At 41.4% G+C, this 22,330-nt stretch overlaps 1 protein-coding gene and 1 long non-coding RNA gene across 3 annotated transcripts in view; one reads left to right on the plus strand and one right to left on the minus strand.

Annotated features, from left to right (window-relative positions):
- Positions 1 to 22,330, minus strand: part of LOC100744421 — a 76,187-nt gene that overhangs the window by 34,285 nt on the left and 19,572 nt on the right. The window lies entirely within an intron of this gene.
- Positions 12,381 to 21,863, plus strand: LOC105680870. Its single transcript, XR_001102347.3, has 2 exons — positions 12,381 to 12,422; positions 21,745 to 21,863. It is a non-coding gene; the product is annotated as an uncharacterized LOC105680870 (long non-coding RNA).

Here is a 22,330-nt window from a genome sequence, read left to right on the forward strand (position 1 = left end):
ATTCGGAAAAAGCTTGAAGGGTACGTTAACGGAAAGCGGCTACGTACCGATTTCCGGGTTAATCAAACTCAGTTCCGACCTGCGAAGCGACTAGCTTGCACGAGAGATGGACGATCGACGGTTATCGTCGTATAAAACTTGTCTTTCACACGTTCTTATCGCATCGCGGTTTACACGAACACGAGGAGACTACCAATTACTATCGTGATCTTTTTTTGTATCCAAAGTGTAGTCCTTCAACCAAATTGCGTATACGCTTAATACGCTAGTTCATCGAATCGTGCTTTGCTTCGGTGAGATTACTTTCTGACAAATTATAATTAGCAGGGTAGTAATTAGAGGGTAGTTGTGAAACGAAATAAAGGAAGCATAATTAAGCGAAAGAAATTTAATTAATTAAATTCGTGTAGTTGGAGGGAAGGTAGGTCGAACGCGTGTTTGTGCATACAGAGCGTAATGTTGCCGCTACTCGCGCGTGCATGGATGCATCCCACGCATTGTGCAACAACCCATGAAGAATAAATCCAGTAAATATAAATATTCGAGCGGGGACGATGGAAGGAAGGTAAGGAGGATCGATGGAATGGATAAAACCATGTAAAACGTTATTTCGTGGTGATCGTGACCACAGTGATAATAATAATCGAAGAAAGCTCAATTAGAAATATACAATTAGATGTAAATTACTTAATTAGATGTAAGTAATTAACGCGTGATCGTACAATAATTATCGAGGAATAACGTAACTTTCCAATTTCTTCTTCTCCGTTTCTTGTTCCATCGGAACACTCCTTTTGCTGTAAGCAGCTAGTTAACGCATAGCAAGAAAGTTTCGATAAGAGTTTCGTTTTCAAGCTCGTTCCGAGTCACCGACGAAAATCGACTCTGGTCCCATAGAAGATACACGTGTAAAAGATACACGCGCACGTACAATGCTTTACGTAATGATTGTTTCATCCGGCAAAGGGAAACTCTACCGATGGTTTGTCGCGAAAGTTTTTACGGAGAATTTCTTCTCGTTGCTGCCTTCTCGATTGGCTTCCCTTTGCTTTTCCTACGTTTCTTCTCTTTGTCGATGTCGAGTCCTTCGGTTCAGCAGTTCGGTTTGACTCTCGATTCAGACAATTCACCGATACCTCTCCTTCGCTATCGACGAAATTTCCGTGAATTCGAAAACAAGACACGAAAAAAGAAGAAGAGAAAATTCACGAGAAGCGAAGAAGATGCACTTTGCCGGATGGTTTCGATATTTTCTTTGCAAGCCGTTACCAGAAAACTCGATAGTTATCACAGTAAAACTCTGGTTTCGTTTTATATTTGTACGATTTTCTATGCCGCCGCCCACACCACACCTAACCCCAACCACCACCACCCCGCCCATCAATTTTTCCAACAAGACGGGCGCAGAGGAGAGCGTGGAATTAAAACGTATAAAGAGCTGTTGATTCATTTTCAAAGAACCCGGCAGCAGGATATGAGATACTATTCGCTACTTGTTTTTATTACCAACGAGTACAGAAAGAAAGTTCTTACTAAATAATTTACCACTTACACTTATCCCTTATACAATTTTTCACGGTAAAATACTCGAATTTCCCGTCTTTTATAACGAACTTCTTACATTTTTTTAATTCAAAAGTTTCACATAGGAAAATTTGTAGTACGCGTTGGAATCGCCGATTATCGTCGCAATTCGTATTTGTATTGACGTGGCAGAAATGAACAAATATTATAAAATAAATTGCACGAAATGGATGGATGCGGGCCGGTTGCATTTTTTTCTTTTTATTTCTTTTTCTTTTTTCTTTCGATTCGTTTTCTCTATAAATCCTGCGGATAGCACAAGGGGAGTATAACGGAGGTTGGAGCGGTGGTCGCCTTTGTGCGAGCTTATTGTCTTATTGGCTCGCTTGGAAATCCATTTAGGAGGGCAAACGGCGTTAGACAATGGGTCGCATTCAACAAGTAACGAAGCCCACCGATTGCCAGTCTATTCTCGGTTACTGGTCGAAACTACTCCAACTAGCAGATCCTGATTCCGTATGCTTAGAAGTAGGATTTTCCGTGGCCTGGCTGAGATGGATCAATGTGTCTAGACGGTGCAATGGGTCTCGATCGCGATGTTGTTACAAGAGACAGGTTTCCAGGCTATCGAACATTCGTTCTTGAACGTAGCTGTTCGCATTAAAGTTGTAGGAAAATTGGCCATTTTCTTCGCAGAAATGTCTGGCTGCTCGAGTTAATTACTATTTGAATAGATAGTGCGGGGTGGATGATCGAAGTAGAAACAACAGCGTAGGATAACAGCGGGTTAGAATTCTTAGAACGCGTTGAATGATTTAACCTGCTCTATTTTTCACTGGCGGTAATGTCTTCCACGTGTTGGTTAGAAGAAGAAGGTATCGATGAAACTTTACTATGTATTGTTACTACGAGAGCTTTAGGTATACATATTACGAAGACATTGGAGATAGTATACGATCGGTTTCTTAATTTTAGCTTTGCTTCTTTTAGCTGATAATTCTATGATTAAATATTTGTCGAGTAACAATTTCATAGTCTCGTAATCTTTGATTCTAAAGAAACTACCATTCATAAAAGTCAATTTTATCGTGTTATAAGATTTCACGATATTCAGTCGTAGATTCGTAAGTAGTAGATAAAAGCAACGAATTACATCGTCACCTTTGCATTTTTTCCTCTTTTCTAGTGATAATTGTCGTTAGGTAATTTGGTTTTATACTTGTCGGATAGTAAGTAAATGTACGTGCAAATACTTTTGAGCAGTGACAGAACGACGATGATTATAATATCGCTGCATATTTAATTAAACGGTAAATAAAGTCGCTTTTTTATTTACTACTATCTCTTCTGTGACGATAAACGGGTATAGCTAGTTGGCAGACGGCCACGCGAGCAAACCTTTCGCGAGCAATTACAGGTTCGAAACCGAAACGTTTCGCCAAATCACAGGCTGAGTCACGGGGACATAGAACATCACTACCTGTGCTCTCTCAAACGTCGCCTTCCTTCTTTTTTCGTTCCTTTGTCAAACGCGAATAATATTTTTCTTCGTAATTGATCGTTCGTGATGGATCATAGACGTTGAGAATTTGAATTCGAACATGTTCAGATTCAAGATGAGAGTTTTTCATAAAGGAAGCTTTTCAGAAGTACATATTTCTCGAAATTACAAGGAACCCTGGAAAGCGGGAGGAACAGAAGAGAGAATCGGTGTGATCGTATCGCCGCCAGATATTATCGGGATTTATTCTTTTCCGTTGCGATAATTATCGGAAATGAATTGGAAATGAGCTCGAAGATACTAACGAAAGCTTACGGAGGAATGCCAGATCGAAATGAAAAGCCGCAGGCTTTCAAGGAATTTATATTTTCAATAATAATTTTACGATGTAAGCAATTTATTATATTCGAACAATATCCTTTACTTTTTTTATCATCCTATTCGAGGGGACAATCAGGAGTAATAGAAGAAATAATGGGCACGGAAGTACGTTTTTTGTTTCTCTTGGTTTCCTCTAGCACTATGGGGAACAGCAGCAATGAGCCATATAACCAAAATAGAGGCAATGCAAAGAACAAGTGCAAACGCGCCATGGTACGTTAGAAACGAGGACATTCGGAAAGACCTGGGAATACCAACGGTCAAGGAGGAGACTAACAGAAGTGTAAGAAGGTACAGAGAAAGAATAGCAACTTACCCAAACCGGCTGGCAGCAGAAACGGTCAGCGCATCAAACATAAGAAGAGGATTAAAAAGGACCCAACAGATCTCACAAAGGACATAATCTAACAAGCAAGCACTCACCACACTAAAGAAATAAATCAATCAAATTCGAAGATGGTATCCCACTGGGGGTAGCCATTCCACACGTTACATTATCATATCACTAAGCTATAATATTTTACCAAATGTCCTATTGGGCAAATTGTAAAATGTAAATAAATAAATAATAAAAAAAAAATCTTGGTTTCCTCGAAATTTCCAGAGACTACGGATAGCGAAAATAAACGGATCGTAAAAGTTTCTCCTTCTGCATTCTTTCATATCCTGCATCCAGCAACACGAGGTTGCAAAGTTTCACGGATCTTAGATTTTACTCTCGTACCTGTATTTTCGTCTACCTACACCTTTCGTATCTTTATCGCATTACAGACTGGCTAAAAGTCTGAAAGAAAATTCTTCAGCGAGGAGGAAGGTTTGCTCGTTAGACGGGGAAATTATGGCTTCTACGGATATTCGGTTTGCGAGCAAATTGCATCTTACAACGCGTGCCGCGTTCAAATAAGCTCGCGTAATTTGCTTCTTTCAAAATTCTTTGTCGCGATGGTTTCTTCTTCTTATCGTTTCAAAGTAAGTATAAATTTCAAAGAACGAGTAACATTCATATTCGATTTCGCTTCGATTCCATAATCTCCGTATTTTTGCTTACTTTCCTCGGAGTAAGCCGTTCTAGAGTTTATTTCTCTCAAGACCTTGGCTGCGCTTAAAGCCGGAACACCGACCGGTCCTTACGATTCTTGGCCGTTATCTTTTCTTCTCAACAACGGTCACGTCGGAGAAAAGGAAGCAGCACGGAAACGGGGAAAAGAGAAGAAAATAAAGGAGGGAACGACGGCGATGAAAGATCCTAGGGAAAATAGGCGAACTGGGTCGTGGCCAACAGCTGCCTTCTGCCCATTATTTCCGTCTCTCATTGGTGCACACCGTTACTTACTGCTTCCGTTCGGCTGCACGGAAAAAGAAAAAGAGAAAAGACAACGGACAAAGGCAATCGATACCGTAAATGATCGGATATTCCGGTGACATGATTCATCCATGAACTCTCTGGTATATGATTTGCGCTTTTGTAATTATATTGTCGAACCGTGTGCGTGGATTCGTGCAACGTGATAGATAGATGAACAATAGAAAAAGTCACATTTTTATCTAAACGTTTCCGCTTGATTCTCTTTCTTATTCTTTTTCTTTTTTTCTTCGATTTTCCAAGATCTTTAATACACAGATTAGCTTCGTGTCTCACTTATTTATCACTTTATTATTTATTTATCTAGTTATTTATTATTTTTACAGATTGTCTTCGTAGGTGGTTCGCGACGTGCTTTTACTTTTAACCTTCTTTTAATTTTTATGCCAAAGAGACGGCAGCTGATCCATCGCACGATGCATCGCTTTCAAATTTCACGAACGTGCATTCAACTTGATGAAATTAAATTCACTCGACGATCGATCGAGGCTCGTGCGGCATTCTGTTGTTCACCTGTTGGCAAATTCTTCCTGTCCACATTGATTATTTAACCAAGTATGTGACACTGATTTGCGTCATCGTTTATCGAACAGTTCCCACTCGACGCGAGTCACATCCTATTGCCGTTGGCGATGTAATTAACGTTGTCGAAAACAGATTGACACGGAATATTCAGTGCTTCGTGGAGAAGTACGTGCACGACTTGCAAACAACACGTATATACGTTAAACAAATGTAACGAGAAACGGGCAACATAAGAAAAGGTTCATTTCGATTCAGTGGCGTAAATCAATCGCGTGTCAGACGAGGGACAGTGGATCGAGTAATCGTAATCTCTGTCAGTGTTTTTCCTTTTACACGCCAGATAAGAACTGCAAATTTGTTATGTCTACAGACATCTATATGTTACCCCTCTATGTCTATATGTTACAGACCGCTATATGTTTGCCGCTCTCCGAAACAACATTTCGACAATACGTATCATAAACGAACGTAATACAGTTGTAAAATTAAAACAGCCTGGAGGTACGATTGGGTAGAAGCGATATTTACGCGTCGTTGGAACGACGAACTGCATTCTGAACGTTGGAAAAAAAAAGATGAAATACGTTTCCCGTAACGTACGGTGCATACACGTCGAAGCTGACGTAAAATGAAACTGCTGTCTTGCCGGCAGCCAAAGAGTACAAGTAACTTGGATCGATCCCTAGTCAGACAAGGGTATTCGTTACACCATCGAATGGTAGCTCGTTTCTCACCAGCCGCGGCTGGGAATATCGTGCGATAGCGCAACGTTTTCACAGAGAGCATTGGACCTGTACATACGTACATACGTGGCGTCATTACCTCGGTTTTCTTGCCTTTGAAATTCTCGTCGATGCGGTGACGGTTTAATAAATTTCGCATCCACGAACCTGCCGAGTGAGAAAGATGAACGAAGAAGGGATGAAAGGGGAATTTAATAACAGGATAGAAATAGAGAGAGAGAGAGAGAGAGAGAGAGAGAGAGAGAGAGAGAGAGAGAGAGAGAGAGAGAGAGAGAGAGAGAGAGAGAGAGAGAGAGAGAGAGAGAGAGAGAGAGAGAGAGAGAGAGAGAGAGAGAGAGAGAGAGAGAGAGAGAGAGAGAGAGAGAGAGAGAGAGAGAGAGAGAGAGAGAGAGAGAGAGAGAGAGAGAGAGAGAGAGAGAGAGAGAGAGAGAGAGAGAGAGAGAGAGAGAGAGAGAGCGAGGAAGCAAGAGGAGAAGAGAATCCAATAGTCCAACAATACCAGGCTAGAAGCGAAGCTCTTTGTCTCCCACTCGGATGCCAATAGCTGGCATGCTTCGGGCTATACGCCTACACACGATGGCAGGCCACACCGGTGTATCGTAGCAGCGCAATACGATCGGCCGTTGGCTCGTCATTTGCCGCAGGAATCTTTGAAATAAGTTTATTTGGTTCGAGCGAAACCGTTCGATGCGCCGTTAAACTTATTAGCCTTGTACCCCTGCCTGGCTCGAATTAGATTATTTTCTGATTAAACGTTTCGAGTTTATAACAATTGCTATTCATCGTCTTGCGTTGGGTCCGCTGTCTCGGTTACTGATCGAACAAATACTTGTCTAATACTTTTCTGGTTGGCCGGAACGCGTTCTCCTTAAATATCGATACGCATTTTTGTGGAATTTACAGTTTCAGTTACGGGAAATGTATATTAGCAGCGGTTCCCGGGCCTCTCTCGATCGCAGCAGGGACGGTTATCGTTGGAGGTTTTAGTCGGTTGGAGTCCGACACTACCACGCCGCTTTTCCTTTCTGCACGTAAAATATAAAAAAAAGAGATACTTGTATGTGGATATCAGTGTGTGGAGGTATGTGTGTGCGCGGCGTCTTGAAAACAGATGAATGTAAACTGTTCAGTCGGTTAACAGTCGGGTATAGAAGAAAATGCTGAGACGCGTGCAAGTGTGTATCGATGAATATATAAGAAATCGTCCATGAAATAAATATATTGCTATTTCAATATTAATCATCAGTATAAATTTAGTGTTCCTATAACATTATTTCGGCTTCAAAGATCCACAATTCTCAACAATGACAAAGTCTCGCGTTTACGATAAACATCGATACGATAAAGACGTGAAAATTTCAATGGTTCGTTTCAATGAGACGGTATGAAATATTCTACGAACTTTAAAGTTTCGATTCTTTGTCTATGATATAGAAAGTGTGGAAGCTCGGTTTCGTGGCAGATTCGAATTTTTCGATTCATAAATCGGTTCGCATTCTTAAAATATACGTATACGTACATTTTAGGTGGGTGGCACGCGACCCAAGTATACGCGTATACAGGTTTCATGGCCGGTGTTTAAAGTTTCACGAAGACACGAACAAGGATCGAGTTTGAGTTGGAAAGTTCCATTTGCAGAAGGCTTCAGTTTGAGGATAATTAATGCGCAGGATATAACGCGACTAATATATCGCTTGGCGAGCACTGCAACGATTCTGCTGTAACTGGTCTACAACTTTTGCACGGACAGCTATAGTTGAATGAAATTTTCCATGCAGCTGAAAGACACGAAAACATAAATATGTCGGAGATGTAGGGATAACGGGCCTTTCCTTTGGAATTTTGGGAAGATTCCCAATACTTTGGGCTAAACTGTTTGTCTTAGCTGTTCATCATAGTATTATAACAGTGGGCTTAGGGTCAAGGTGACACAACTGGTCACCGAACGTAGCCACGGTCACGGGATGAACGTTTTACTTCACAGTAGAAGTACCAATGTTGAGGGACACACGTTGTATTGACAAACAAGTCCCGAGACGGGAGCAATAACGGCTCTACGCGAGTCTGCCTAGTGACGGCTCCTGGAATTTTGTTGATAACCCTGATCAATACGCAATTGACAAGTGTGAACGTGTCAGTCTTTTATTCTTATAGTCATCTTGGAGAGTTTATACACAACGTCAGTCTGTCAGTCTGAATGATACCGTACGTCATAACAAACGTTATTTTGAGTTTAACACGTATCCAATTGAACAAAGAGTTATCCCGTTGATCGTGGACTCGTTTGAACCTAAGAACATTGTTTACTTTAAGAGTGTCTTATAACGTTATATAGTTAAACCTTGTTTAAACAACTCTTGTATATATCATTGTAAATATAAACCTCTTTGAATGAAGACACACAATACGCCCCAAGAACCAGCGCCAACCCGACAAACCCGACAAATATATAGAGATAGGTGTAATATCTATCGTTTAAAGATCTAAGATTTTTTATTTGAAATTTCACATTCACAATTTGTCCAATTTGGACATTTGGTAGAATTTGTTATCTGTTTGATTATCATGTGGGTGGCTACCCCCAATGGGGTGCCATCTTCGTGTTTGTTAAGATATATCCTTTGTGAGATTTGCTGAGTGTTTCCTTTTTAGTCTTCTTTCTATGGTTGTGTTGAACGTTTCCGCTGCCAGCCGGTTCGGGTGCGTTGCTATTCTTCCTCTGTACCTTCTTGCGAATCTGCTAATCTCTTCCTTGACCGTTGGTATTCCAAGGTCTTTCCGTATGTCCTCGTTTCTAACGTACCATGGGGCGTTTACAATTGATCTAAGAATTTTAGCTTGGATTGCCTCTATTTTGCTTATATGGCTCATTGCTGCTGTTCCCCAAAGTGGTATTCCGTACGCCCAAATTGGTTTTACGATCGTTTTGTATATTTTTAGTTTGTTTTCTATGTTTAGTTTGGATAAAGATCTAAGATGACTCGAATTTTCCAAAATTCTATTCTTTCGGCTTCGGAATATTTCTTTGCTTAGCTATGACAAGTACATGATGACGATTAATTTGTATCGTGCCCCGTATCTATATCTATTAACAGGTGGAGATCGATATTTTCTTATGGTATGTTGCTACATATGTACATAGCTCGAGAAGAAGAAAAATGTGTAGGGCAAATACGCGGATGTTGCTGGTGATTCGAAGCTTTCCTCGCGGAAACCGTCCGGACGCGAGAATTTGCACTTATACGGCAAACGTAAAAGCAAAGGAGCGCGCTCTCGAAGGGTGAAACATTTTCACGCTTTTTTTTAGCACTTGCAATTTTAGCAGCATCGTGCAAGTTGGTGGCTGTGGTTGAATTCGGCAAGCGGTCGCGCATTTCGCGGTCTGACGTGTCGCGTAGTGCCTTTTTGGCACCGCCCTCGCAGAGAAGGAACGGCTTACGTACGAAAAAGGCGATTGGCGAAGAAACACCGCAACGTTCGACTCGTGCCTTGCACGATGAAACGAAAGCTTTCGTCTTTCAAGCGGAAATCGTGCTTCGAGGGAATGGAAACTTTCTTTTTCTTGTTTAGTTTGGATAAAGATCTAAGATGACTCGAATTTTCCAAAATTCTATTCTTTCGGCTTCGGAATATTTCTTTGCTTAGCTATGACAAGTACATGATGACGATTAATTTGTATCGTGCCCCGTATCTATATCTATTAACAGGTGGAGATCGATATTTTCTTATGGTATGTTGCTACATATGTACATAGCTCGAGAAGAAGAAAAATGTGTAGGGCAAATACGCGGATGTTGCTGGTGATTCGAAGCTTTCCTCGCGGAAACCGTCCGGACGCGAGAATTTGCACTTATACGGCAAACGTAAAAGCAAAGGAGCGCGCTCTCGAAGGGTGAAACATTTTCACGCTTTTTTTTAGCACTTGCAATTTTAGCAGCATCGTGCAAGTTGGTGGCTGTGGTTGAATTCGGCAAGCGGTCGCGCATTTCGCGGTCTGACGTGTCGCGTAGTGCCTTTTTGGCACCGCCCTCGCAGAGAAGGAACGGCTTACGTACGAAAAAGGCGATTGGCGAAGAAACACCGCAACGTTCGACTCGTGCCTTGCACGATGAAACGAAAGCTTTCGTCTTTCAAGCGGAAATCGTGCTTCGAGGGAATGGAAACTTTCTTTTTCTTTCAATCCTGCAGAGACGATTAAGGTGGATATTGAAAAAGGCGGGAACAATTTTATCGCTTAATGGAAGCTCTGTAAACGATAATTTCACGTTTCAAACACTTTGCCTTTTTTCTTTTCAACCAGCGTACATTTTGTCGATGAATCGCTATTAACGGAGTCGTGGTGACATTTAAACGTCGGAAGCATTTAAAATAGTCTAACGCTACGTTTTTCCGAGTATTAGCAATGAAAATGTCGGCACACGCTGCTGAAGTTGGACTATGGATCTCGGAGGTAGTAATAGAGACTCGTATATAATTGAAATGTGATTTAAGAGGACGAAAATATCCGGCCGATGGATTTGATCCGTTTGGTCGGGAGAACGTTTGCGCAGTACATAGAGGACAATATCAACTGAAAGCGACACGAATAACAATGTAAATAACGGCATTCTCTTGTTAACTGGATCAACAGAGTCTATTCCTGTTGACGTCAATTACAAGCGGACGATCGATGATTCGCGATTAATTTGCATCATCTGCCGCCACGTTCCAGTCGTAATTAAACGCGTCGAGTTCAACGTAGCTATTAACGGACCGGCGTGTTTTGCATTTTAGCCTTTTTTCTCGTTTCGGCTGGCTTTACACGTCTGGATAGCGTACGCGACGTTACGCGTCGAGTTTACCATTCGATAAATCGACACGACGTACTACGAAACGTGGAAACCGAAATAACAACGGAACGCAACGCCTCTTTTTCTTTCCTCTCCTGTAACGCGACTCGTCTGTTTAATCTTTGCTGAAATTCGTATGCAGCGTAAACGTTGGAGACTGCGGTTAGGTCGCAGATAGTTGGGCAGTGAATATGGATCGAATTGAATAATTTAACGAATTGAATGATAAAAAGAAGCGCGAGAATTTAAATGCGTTTTGACGAATAATTAATTGCACCGATTAATCGGCAAACGAATGTTCCCTTTCGCGTTTGTTCAGTTTGCTCGAATCCACCAAATTCAGCAGCTTTATTAGCTCAAGAAAAGCTTTTAAAGCAAACCAAGTTGGGATAAGGAGGATGCGCGACGTTCGATCCGATGACAGCGTTGGCGAATTCAAGCAACGTTTCGTTTCTTTGGAATATTGAAGTTAAAGCGCTAACTGTTGGAATTAGAAGCCGAACGGGACGAGTTTCTTGGACTAATCTCCACTAAAGTAACTACTTTTCTATAGAAGCGTTCACTTGCGAGATAAATACGACAATTTACGTTCGTAGTAAGTCACGTCGGAATAAGTAAAAGGAAAGAAGGCGTTGCTTTTGATAAAAGGGAGCTTCGACGAAATCCTTTTTTTCGCTCGACGAGTAAGATCGTGAAATACGACGTAAATACGGCGTGTGTCGCGCCATCAACGAATTTCAAACGAATCGGCCGACCGATAAACCGCGATACTTTCATACCAATTTATTTTTTATTTCTCGAAGGACCCCGGTAAACCGATATATGAAACTAGCTCCTATCGCCCAATCAGTCTTTTACCTACCTTGTCTAAACTATTCGAGAAGATGCTCACGAATCGACTCCTTCCACTCCTAGGGGACTTGAAAACACTCCCAGATCACAAATTCGGCTTTCGAAAACAACATTCAACAGTAGAGCAAATCCACCGCTTAACTCATACGATCAGCCAAACCCTTGAAAAGAAAAAATATTGCTCAGCGGTTTTCCTATACATCCAACAGGCATTCGACAAAGCATGGAATGAAGGGCTACTATACAAGCTTAAAAAGATCCTACCTCACCCCTACTACTCCATCCTAAAATCCTACCTAACCAATAGACAATTCATGGTTAAATGCCTAGACACCATTTCCGCAACATTCCCAATAGAATTCGGCATACCCCAAGGTAGTGTCCCCGGACCCCTACTGTACTCCATCTACACTGCCGACTTACCTATATCAAACGAGATAACAATAGCAACATTTGCTGACGACACAGCGCTATTAGCTACCCACGCAGACCCGGTAATTGCCTTGACGACACAGCGCTATTAGCTGCCCACGCAGGTCCGGTAATTGCCTGATCCACTCTCCAGCGATGTCTCGACTGCATAGAAAAGTGGTTTCATAAATGGGGCTTCAAAATCAACGAAAAAAAATCCACACATGTAACCTTCACGCTCCGCAAACAAACCTGATGTAACCTTCACGCTCCGAAAACAAACCTGCCCCCAGGTCACCATTAACAACACAATAATTCCTAACAAGGACTCAGTCAAATACCTGGGCATGACCCTGGACAAGGGGGCTAACTTGGAAAAATCACATCACAAACAAAACGAAGCAACTCAAGGACAAACTCATGAAATTCTATTGGCTCACTGGTCGACGCTCCAACCTAAGCACGCAGAACAAAAATAGCCTCTACAAGACCGTAATAAAACCTGTCTGGACCTACGGAATCCAACTATGGGGAACAGCAAGTAACTCCAACATTGAAATACTTCAGCGCTTCCAATCGAAAACGCTAAGATCCCTAATTGATGCAGCTTGGTACGTAACCAACGAAACAATACACCGCGACCTCAAGATACCCACAGTCAAAGAGGAAATAGCACAATATAGCGACAGATATAGCAAAAGAGTCAACAAACACCGAAACCCCTAATCCCTGGACTACTTGATACGACGGACCAGATTCGCAGGCTGAAGAGGCACTACCCGCTAGGCCTAAACGCTAGATTCAATTAGTTATCTAAATTAAGTAATATTTACTTATTTATAATACTTACTTATAAATTATACTTATCTATAATACGTATTAACTTATTACAAGTAATCAGCCATGTCACTGTGCCACGCCAGAAAAATTACTGAAAATTCTCAACGCGAGAATTGATTGTAATTTTAATAAATAAAATAAAACAAGAAAAAAAAAGATCTCTCGAAGGAAGAAGGAGAAGAACGAGCTTGCATCGGCATATTCGTTTACGCGTTTCAACGTTTCGCTCTAGTTATTATCGAGTATTTCGAGCGTCTTAGACTAATTTTCGTGGGCATGAATTATCAGAAACGCCTCGGTTCTAAGAGGCAGAAATCATGTAAGACGCTTTTCTGACCAGGCGTTTCGCTGCTGACGAGGGAAACGAAGTTTTTGCTTGAAAAGTTATTGCTCGACTTTTCGTGGCATCGACCGATTATTTGATAAATTCTTTACGTCGAACAAAATTTCTTAGCCTCGTGGGATAATTTCATGGTAGGTAGCAGAGGGACGACAATGCCGCTCGCTTAAATTGTTGTTCATTAAATACTTGATCGGTCGTGCGAATTAAACGAGCATGTGAAACGATACTTTTCTTTTTCTTTGATTGCCGTGTTTACGAACAAAGCATCGTCTGTTCGAGATCGTACGATATAAAAATGAAATCGCGTTAGATATAAGTTGGTAGTTAGTTATTAGAGATAGAGCAAGCAAGGTGCAATAGATAGATATAAGCAGTAAATCATAATAAAAGTGCTAGAGTAAGAGAAACAGATGTGATGTAAGAGCATTATAAGAGATGTAAATCGAAAGTCGTCCAAAGCCGAAAGGCACGGACTAAGACTAAATAAATAAATAAATAAAAGTAAATATAAAAATGAAATCGAGCAAAGAAATTGACTTTTACTCGGATGTCAGGCAGTGGTTGGCTGCATGGATCGATAAAAAAAGGGTTACCGTGGTAAACTGTCGAAGAGGTGAACAGTCGGAGATGGACTAAATTTTATTTCACACGGCGAAGCACCGTTTCCGACAGAAAGAATACCGTCATCTCCGAAGCGGAACAAGGTAATTTACCCGTAATACATAATCCTTGGAATTATTCCGCGTGAAATCAAACGTCTAAAGTAAGATTAAAAACGCTAAAGTAAATAGGAGGCAAAAGCAAACGCGTTGGTCGATGGAGCAGCTGCAAAGAGACAGACTGCCCTTTTACGGTGGTGTTGGTCGTCGAAGAAACCGGGAACAAGGTTAGCGGTGGAAAGAGCTGATTGACATCGGTGGCGATGATGCATCCAAGCGCGTTATTAACGTTGCACCGCTACGAACAGACTTCAGCCTCTGCGCTTGTCTGTCTCGATGCCGTGTGCTCGTCTCTCAGGCTTTGATCGAACGGGCAATATGGCGAGGCTAGAGTGTAAAATCTGCGACGACGGTGCAAAGGTGGTCATTGTCGTGCTCGGTGCTCGCGCGTAAGCATGTACAAGTACGTTGTACGCGAATATTGAGGGAAATAGAGTGTAGCAACGGAGGAAGGAGCGTGGCTGTATGGCAGAAGGAAGAAGAGAGAGAGAAACGTTGTAAACGCTGATGGAACGCCAAGCCCATCGCTCTCTCGCAAATCTGATTACCTCCTCCGCTAATTCCGGCCGTGCTCGTTCACCGTCAGTCGTTCCGTTAGCTATATCGGTATCCCTGTGTGCACGTACGGCCAGTCTACGAACGTGTTTCGCCGACACGGTTAACCACCAGACGTTGCCGGACGACGACCGTGTCTCGAAAATCGAATTCGCCGCTTCGGACGTTTGTCTCCGCCATTGATTTCCGGCCAGTTCCCAACATCCAATCCTTCGAAACGACGGTCGTTGGCTGAAAATTGCCTCCGACAGATTTTTCGCCAGACGCCGCCTACCAACTGTACACTTGCGTCACCCTGGATCATAATGGAACGGGGCTAGCGACGGTTAATTTGCAATTATCGCTGGATCCTGTAGGTAGATCGAAAACCCTCCTTCTCCGTTAAAGTTTCCAATCTTACGAATAGACAAAGTATCTCTCGATGTGTTTTTCGCTTCGCGAGATTATAGACAGAGAAAATTCGATGTATCGTAGTTTACGAACAGTGGCTTTCTAGAATCGTATCTCATTTCTAGTCTTCCGGCTACAATCGTTCGTACGTTCTCCGACTTTCCCACAAACCATCGGCCGTCTTCGATTCTGTATCTGCACGATCCAAGATATATTGTCTTTACAGAGGCGAATTTGATTTCCAATTGAAATTTGGCTTCATCTTAGAAATACGTAAAATAAAACTTTTCACTTTGGTTTTACGGGATTATAAATGGCTATATCGGAATTTATGTGCTTAATTTATCTCGTTTTCTTTTGCTTTTTTTCCAACGATTCTTCGGCGCGTGCTAAATCTTCCGTATCTTTTCGCCCGTGTCCGCGGAGAATAATGCCTCGCAGATGGCAAATGTTCGTTTCTATCTAGAAGGAGAGCAAGCTTAACTCGCTAACGCTGACTGTTTGCTCTGTGCCGTACACATCATCGTCGATATCCTCGCTTCCGGGCTAGGATGAAACATTCGCGCGAGAAACGAGGATACGAGGACGAAACGCTTTGTGTGTGTGCTTGAATTTTTTAATTTTTCCTGCCTTTACACCTGAAACGGTGTCGCTCGCGAAACGCGCATCTACGTGTCGTTTGAAGATACGCGACAAATTGGCCGTGTACATGCGGCTATCGAATCGTTTGCGCAAATTGTTTGTTCTTACATGGCCCTGCTGTGTCGACCAAGGTTAAACGATTCCAGTTACATCTTGCGCTTCACCGAGTCTCATCATCTCGAATAAGATTCTGATCGATATTAGCGGAGAGAATGTTGCTCCGTTCGTTTCGAATAATAAAGTTTGCTATATTTTTGACGATTTTCTGATTTTAATGTCATTTAGCAGGAACAAATCATTATCGAACGTGAAAATGTTGCCATGTATCTTCGACATTAGCAGATTCGCAAGAAGCTTTTTTTTTATTTATTTATTTATTTACATTTTATAATTTGTCCAGTAGGACATTTGGTAAAATATTATAGCTTATTGATATAGTAGTTCGCAAGAAGGTACAGAGAAAAAATAGCAACGCACCCGGACCGGCTGGCAGCGGAAACGATCAACACATCAAGCATAGAAAGAAGACAAAAAAGGAAACACCCAGCAGATCTCACAAAGGATATATCTTAACAAACACGAAGATGGTACCCCACTGGGGGTAGCCACGCACATGATAATCAAACAGATAGAAAATTCTACCAAATGTCCAAATTGGGCAAATTGTGAATGTGAAATTTTAAATAAAAATAAAAAAAAATGTATCTTCGATTAAGTTTGGTATTTTTAACTTCGCAGTAGCGTTGCTTGAAATATTAAGGGAAATCGCTGCCACTTTAAGCGTCATATTAATAAAATATTCAGGTCGTTGTAATATAACCTGCTTAGGATCTTTACACGTAACAAGATTATTTTTACGCGGAACGACGAGTTACGTTTTGCCCCGCAAGAGGATAATGCACGAGTAAGGCACAGCTGACGATCTCTCGCAAACAGAATACCGTAAAGTGTGCATTTTTCCAACACGATTATTTGTCAGTAAACCATCCATCGCGACCTCAAGATACCCACAGTCAAAGAGGAAATAGCAAAATATAGCGACAGATATAGCAAAAGAGTCAACAAACATCGAAACCCCCTAATCACTGAACTACTTGATACGACGGACCAGATTCGCAGGTTGAAGAGGCACTACCCGCTAGACCTAAACGCTAGATTCATTTAGTTATCCAAATTAAGCATATGCACTTACTTATAATACTTATAAATTATACTTATCTATAATAAGTATTAACTTATTATAAATAATCAGCCATGTCACTGCGCCACGCCAGAAAAATTACTGAAAATTCTCAACGCGAGAATTGATTGTAATTTCAACAAATAAATAAAAAAAAAAAAAGATTATTTGTTAGTGACCGTAACCAAGTCACACTGAAATTTCTAAAACATTCGTCATGCGATCTTCCTTCCAACACGTTTTCTCCCGTCCGTTCGACGTTCTTTCAATCCGCTCGTGTCCCCATCGCTAAACGATACAATCGAGATATGATTCGTCGATCCTGGCAATTTGCATGCATGAAAATGCGGCATAGAAAAAAGAAAGAGGAAAAGAAAGAAAAAAGATGCACTGTTTTTTCGAACAAGACCCACAAGTTAAGATCGACAAGAATGAATTGAATTTAAAAGCCGCGCGTTTTAAAAATTAAAAGCGACCGATATGTATAATAACGATGTATAGAATAGAATAAATTTTCGTTCTAGGAGATCGAGGAAAATGACCCGGTATTTAGCAGCCTCGATGAAATATCGCAAGCTCGTCGCCATAAAACAAACCATTACCTCGTCGAAGCTCCTCTTGTCGTAAATGTGGATGGTAAAAAGTGGGAAATAAAGGTTTATAGGTGCGCGGATTATTCCTTTGGAATTGTCAAGTTGCCTTATGCCCGGGAATTACGCATCGTGTCGCTTCTTCGGAATAACGTAATACCGGTTAAAAGCGGCGCAAAAAGCTCGAACGCCCTGTAGTAGTAACTTACTCTACCATCGCGATAATAGTTTTCCGTTGTTCCTTGGTAGTTTCATTGAGTTTTCTACTTCCATCGATTGAAATTCTAACGGCGGTCGTTAGTCTGCACTCGCGCGCAATTTATTAGCCGTTTCAGTTCCATGCCGTTCACAGGCAAGGCGAATGGCTACCAAACACGTCCGCTAAAGATACAGCAAAACGTTAGATTTTTAAACGTTACACTTTTTCCGAACGTGCCAATTTCTTTTCCAATTTCTCCTTTCGTGGTTTCCACTATTTTACCAGTATGTCCGTGGTTAACGGTACTCGCATTTTCGTTCGCAAAGTTCTGTGATGATTACCCCGTTTTGGGTAATCGGATTATTTGTTAGTGACCGTAACCAAGTCACACTGAAATTTCTAAAACATTCGTCATGCGATCTTCCTTCCAACACGTTTTCTCCCGTCCGTTCGACGTTCTTTCAATCCGCTCGTGTCCCCATCGCTAAACGATACAATCGAGATATGATTCGTCGATCCTGGCAATTTGCATGCATGAAAATGCGGCATAGAAAAAAGAAAGAGGAAAAGAAAGAAAAAAGATGCACTGTTTTTTCGAACAAGACCCACAAGTTAAGATCGACAAGAATGAATTGAATTTAAAAGCCGCGCGTTTTAAAAATTAAAAGCGACCGATATGTATAATAACGATGTATAGAATAGAATAAATTTTCGTTCTAGGAGATCGAGGAAAATGACCCGGTATTTAGCAGCCTCGATGAAATATCGCAAGCTCGTCGCCATAAAACAAACCATTACCTCGTCGAAGCTCCTCTTGTCGTAAATGTGGATGGTAAAAAGTGGGAAATAAAGGTTTATAGGTGCGCGGATTATTCCTTTGGAATTGTCAAGTTGCCTTATGCCCGGGAATTACGCATCGTGTCGCTTCTTCGGAATAACGTAATACCGGTTAAAAGCGGCGCAAAAAGCTCGAACGCCCTGTAGTAGTAACTTACTCTACCATCGCGATAATAGTTTTCCGTTGTTCCTTGGTAGTTTCATTGAGTTTTCTACTTCCATCGATTGAAATTCTAACGGCGGTCGTTAGTCTGCACTCGCGCGCAATTTATTAGCCGTTTCAGTTCCATGCCGTTCACAGGCAAGGCGAATGGCTACCAAACACGTCCGCTAAAGATACAGCAAAACGTTAGATTTTTAAACGTTACACTTTTTCCGAACGTGCCAATTTCTTTTCCAATTTCTCCTTTCGTGGTTTCCACTATTTTACCAGTATGTCCGTGGTTAACGGTACTCGCATTTTCGTTCGCAAAGTTCTGTGATGATTACCCCGTTTTGGGTAATCGGTATTTTTAATGGCAACGCTTAAAGTCCAGAAATAGTGGAATTTTCAGCGAATAAATTTCACCATTTGTTGTGCTTTCGTGATATAAATAAAATCAAGTTGCGTTAATCGCGATAAATTTCAAAATTTCAGCGCCGTTTCTTTTTTCTTTTTCTCACATCCTTTTTAAATACAAACTTTTTTAAAATTTTTCTGCAATTACAAAATATGTCATATTTTTATATTCCCTCGTTGTCGTTTGGTCGGGCCCATTCTTTTAAGCCTCTTAAAACTTCTGTAGTGGGATGAAACTATATCGAATCGGTTAAACGAGAGGCAGCTACCTGCTACTTGCGAGCGGTCGTTTTGTTCGCATTCAAAAACTCATGCATTTAAAACGCATTTATAACTGTTTGACAGAGAATCGCGTACACGAAAGTCCGGCAACGGACGTGATATTTTGCTTACTTTCGTTATTACTCGTTCGTTTTATCGCATCGTTGTTCCGGCTGTAGTCACATTGTTGTCGCAATTCATCGTTTCACCGACACGTTTTGTCGTTTAGTCGAACAAGTTGTCCGTATACTATTAAATAAGGATATTCAAAAGCTAGTTACGACCGCATCGTGGTTACAAGTTTGCGACAGTTTATAATTTTTCTTTCCTCTTCTTTTTTCATTTCCACGAGCTCACTCGCTCGTTTCGCCTCTCTGTAAATCGTTACGAGCTACGGTAAAATGTTTTGGGTATCGCGCTGAAAATCCTGGCGATGATATTTTGCGGAATATTTTCGAGATCAAACGTTAGGCGTTTGTTTTCATCGATTTGTTTAGTCGTTCGAAAGCCCGTTTGATTCGTATAAAACGCGATAATTGCCTGAGACTATCGGGGAAACGATTAATCGGTTGAAGGTTTTTGTTTATACAGGACAACACGTCCATTAGAAAGCAAAAGTTGTTGGGAAGAGATGCCAGATGAAATAATAAACCACTAAGTGTTGTTAAACTGTGGAAGCTGAACAAGTCTGCTGAAAATGAAACGACGTGAGAACGATTAAATTTTAAGTACGTACGTAGTCGCTGTGATTTTTAAGGCGATATCGAACGTGCGGATTCCCCGAATGCTGTAAATAATCGTTGAACGTTTCTAACGAAACAGCGATGCTTTCGTACTTGTGAAAGTGGAGTGTGCACGCAATAAATACGAAATACTGTTATTTATTCATCATTCATTGGCCGCTTTCGGCCGGCCAATTGAATTTCCGTCACACTGTGAAAAATATCTTCCTTAACCGTCTTGAAAGACATTACCCGTTGACGCAGTGGTCGAACGAGTCGTTGAATCTTTCACGAGAAGCATTTCAGTTAGCTTCCAGCTGATTAAATTTAGAAAAACTTTTACCCGTTTCGAAAGTGCTTCGCGTCCTCGCAACTTTACTCGTCCGACTTTTCTATTTTTATATATTTTCGTGCTATCTTGGTGCGGTGGATGTGAAGTTTGGCGAATCTTCGGCACAACGTAAGTAATTTTGTCGGCGAGCGCGGTCCAACGGTAAATACTCTCCGTACACCGTGTAAAAATTAGGTTCATCTAATGTACTGTGCATTTGGGTTAACCATGTTCCCTTTAATATTCCGTAAGTTTCGAAACTTTCCGCTCTGTTTGACTTTGAGTTTAACTTTTCCACTCTGTTTTCAGTATTTGTACGATATTGGGTATATTGGATCTGCAACAGACCGAGAGGGATGAAACAGATTTATCCATACACGTCACAGCAAATACGTAAGTTCTCGCTTTTCCTTCGTCTATCAAATTTTACATTCGCGATGCGATACTTGTTATAAAGAGTAGCGATACTTGTTTATCAAGATCGATCAGAGCGGACAGGAACGTCTCTATGGCTTTTTCAACGGACTCGTGAAAAGCTGCTCGCTTATGGCGGATGTTTTTTTCCGATTGTTATTTTCTTTTTTTCGGGCGCGGTCGCTTTTGCCGTGATTAATTAATTTTGGCGTTCCTTTGAGCCGCGAGATTAATTTTCAAGAGATCGTGACTCGTCGCAACAGACTCGATTCCAATGATAGCTTTAACCTGCACCGGCTTTTACACTGGTAAATACATTTGCCCCTTTTTTCCGCCCACAGCTTTTTCTCTCGTTTACGCTAAATCAAACGGTTAATTACTACTGCCATTAGAGCCTGCCAACGAGCACGATGAAAGGAACCACCTGGAACAATGATGGCAAAGAGTCCTGCCCCTCTCTTTCTCTTTACTTCGTCGCTTCGCCTCTTCGCCTCTTCGTCTCTTCGCCTCTTCGCCTTTCGCAAAAGCTCAATAAATTCTCGATTGATCGTGTTTCGATTCGTATTACGACGCCCGTTGATCGAGTTGCCCGATTTTACGTTGTGAGACTTTACATCGCCAAATCAATGCTCTTTTCACCGGAATAAAACTCTGTCTCCTTATTTCGTTCAGCGGAACCGTAATAGATTCTTACGAGTCGAAGAAGAAAGAATCGCGGACATGTTCCGTGATATCGAATCGTTTGTTCCATATTTTGTCTATGTTTTTATAGGCTGACGATCTTTCGATGGATTTTAATAGTATGACACGGACCGGACAAGACGAGGATCAAATATTACGAATACGATTCCACGAGCAAGCTCTCAGCCCACGATTTGATCGTTACCACCATGAATATCTTTAAAGAACGTCACAGTCTGTACATGCATTTTTCCATTACTCTTTTCAATTACCACCAAACATTATACTGAACGGCACGCACATAATACAAGCAAGGCAAGTCAAATACCTAGGATACCAAACCTGCCCCCAGGTCACCATTAACAACACAATAATTCCTAACAAGGACTCAGTCAAATACCTGGGCATGACCCTGGACAGGAGGCTAACTTGGAAAAATCACATCACAGACAAAACGAAGCAACTCAAGGACAAACTCAAGAAATTCTCTTGGCTCGCTGTCCGACGCTCCAACCTAAGCACGCAGAACAAAATTAGCCTCTACAAGACCGTAATAAAACCTGTCTGGACCTACGGAATCCAACTATGGGGAACAGCAAGTAACTCCAACACTGAAATAATTCAGCGCTTCCAATCGAAAACGCTAAGATCCCTAATTGATGCACCTTGGTACGTAACCAACGAAACAATACACCGCGACCTCAAAATACCCACAGTCAAAGAGGAAATAGCACAATATAGCGACAGATACAGCAAAAGAGTCAACAAACACCGAAACCCCCTAATCACTGGACTACTTGATACGACGGACCAGATTCGCAGGCTGAAGAGGCACTACCCGCTAGACCTAAACGCTAGATTCAATTAGTTATCTAAATTAAGTAATATTTACTTATTTATAATACTTACTTATAAATTATACTTATCTATAATAAGTA

This window comes from Bombus impatiens, unplaced genomic scaffold (assembly GCF_000188095.3).
Source record: "Bombus impatiens unplaced genomic scaffold, BIMP_2.2 scf_0389, whole genome shotgun sequence".
Taxonomy (NCBI): Eukaryota; Metazoa; Arthropoda; class Insecta; order Hymenoptera; family Apidae; genus Bombus; species Bombus impatiens.